We start from the raw sequence: 2,268 nt of genomic DNA on the forward strand, positions 1-2,268 counted from the left end.
CACGCAGCTTCTGGGATTTCGGGGAGAGGATCTCAAGGCCCGAGAGAGTAACGCTTTCAAGACAGAAAGAGAAATGGCCCGAGCGGGGTGCGACGGCAACGCCCCACACGGCGCGGCGACAGCAGAAAGGACCTTAAAATGGCGCCCGTGGGGGAGGAGAGCCAGAGTAAAACTTCACAACAAACGTTGGCAGGAAGCCAGACAGCGCCATCTTCCCCTCTCTCTCCCACTCCCCCTCGCACCGGGAGCTCCGCCGCCAACGCTCGCCGCCGAGCCCGGGCACGACCGGAGCCACCTCCGGAGGACCTCTCCCTTCTCCAAATCCTGTTTCGTTCCGTACTGCCGAGCCCCGAGGAGGAGAGGAGCGGGGTGCGAGGAGCAGAGAATCGGGGAAAAGCGAAGGCCTCCACATCTCTTTCCTTCCCCCAGCGATTATTCAGTAACGCTTCGAAGTAAATATAAACGCGCCTTCTCTACGCCGTTTAATTTTGCCCGGTTTTTAACATTACTACATCTGCTTTCTGCCATAATCTGTAAGTGAATTTTGCAATTAATAGCAAAACCAAATTATAGCTAGTACTGAAGCCCCCCATAACCCAATAAATGTGAACTGTGAGGATTTCAGAAAATCCCCTCCACAACCAACTACTGTTTTAAGCCCCAAGTAAAAACTATTTATAAAACATTGTCTCCTTCACGGAAAATCATCCCAGCAGCACAAAGGATCAGATTCACATCCACTCTACAGCAAAGTCAAACGGGTTACTCCAGAAAAAGACGGTTTATTGTTATGTTTTAGAAAGAGGCGTTACAATTAAATATTCTCTCTCCAAAAGGAAAAAAAAAGCACAGCGGAAAACTTGGTCCCGAAAAGGAGAAAAAAGCGCATTAGCCCAAACCTACCGCCCGAGCATTTCGCGCACCCACAAAAAGCAGCACCGTTTCCATTCCTTGGTTAAAAGCAGGAGGCAGAGAGCAATTCAGAGGAAATTGCAAATAAAGAACCAAACAAATCAAATCAAATCTAGTGGCAACACCGAAAGCGAGGAAACGAGTGAAAAATAAATCCCCAGAAGGCACAAATCTGAGACACGAGCTCAAAGAAATGACAAGATTAGGGTGGTGGCGAGTGGAGGGGGGAAAGGAAAAAATCAAGCCAGGAGTGAAAAAGGAAAAAAGAAAAGAAAAATCCTTCCCAGCTCCACAGCCAGGAGAGAGACGAAGTGTCTCCATTTTCCCGACGAGGAGGAAGAAAGAGCGTTTCACAGACCACAGAGCTTTAGAGAAAAGCAAAGAAACGAGGGGGGAAAAAAAAGAGGGAGGAGATTTGAAAAGATTATTTTTCTTTCTCCCTCACACACTCTCTCTATCCCCCTCTCTCCCTCTCACTCTCTCTCTCACACTCACACACACACACACTCTCCCTCCTCTCCTCTTTCCATCCCTCTCTTGATGGCCATCAAGGGGGCGGAAAAAAAAAAAAAAAGACAACAACAACAACAAATTTTAAACCGGCTCAATCAATGAGTCATTAAAAGAGATTTTTCTTCCCTCCTCTCCTGAATTTGCATGGCATCAGCAAGAAAAAAAAACCCACCCCAAACCTCTCCCCTCTCTGCAGCTATCAGCCTGGACCTGAAACCTTATCTCTCCCTTCTCCCCCCCCCCCCCGCCACTTTTTTCAACACCATTTTTTTTAAGTGCCCTCCACAGCCGCCGCCACCACCAGCCTCGCGGAAAAAAAAAAATATGGTTCATTTCCATGTGAATCCACATCTGCCCAAACAACAGCCACCCACAAAATATCCCTCTTCTTCCTCCTCGTCTCCCCTCTCGCTCGCTCTCTCTCTAGATATATATTTATATACATAGCCCCAGAGCCAATAGCTCTCTGGGCTGAAACCTAATATCCTGGTTTTGGCAACTCCTGGTTGTTAATTTGCTCCTCTTTCTTTTCTGTCTGTCTGGAGATAGATTTCCCCCCTCTCTTTTCCCTCCCCGAAGGAAGGGAGGAAGGAGGTTGTGTGTTTTTTTTTTCCTTGAAATTTTTATCACAAAATTATAATACACTCAAAGGGAAACTCACCGTCATGAAAAAGCAGTGCCTTGTCAACGGGGTTTCTTCGCCATCACATCAGGGGCTGGCAGTGTAAGAGAGAGAGAGGGAGAGCGAGAGAGCGAGGGAGGGAGGGGGGAGAGAGCGAGCGAGCGAGCGAGCGAGGGGGAAAGAGAAAGAGAGCGAGAGAGGAGAGCGCGGCGCGGCACGGC

The 2,268-nt window shown here is 48.5% G+C and overlaps 1 protein-coding gene across 1 annotated transcript in view; it reads right to left on the reverse strand.

The window, feature by feature from the left end:
• Positions 1–2,194, reverse strand: part of GLTSCR1L (GLTSCR1-like) — a 36,649-nt gene extending 34,455 nt beyond the window's left edge. Inside the window, exon 1 of the mRNA XM_009330159.1 lies at positions 2,087–2,194. The gene's annotated coding sequence lies outside the window, so the exon portion shown is untranslated. The remainder of the gene's footprint in view (positions 1–2,086) is intronic.
• Between the last annotated feature and the right edge of the window lie 74 nt (positions 2,195–2,268).

Source organism: Pygoscelis adeliae, unplaced genomic scaffold (assembly GCF_000699105.1).
Source record: "Pygoscelis adeliae isolate BGI_AS28 unplaced genomic scaffold, ASM69910v1 Scaffold308, whole genome shotgun sequence".
NCBI classification, from domain to species: Eukaryota; Metazoa; Chordata; class Aves; order Sphenisciformes; family Spheniscidae; genus Pygoscelis; species Pygoscelis adeliae.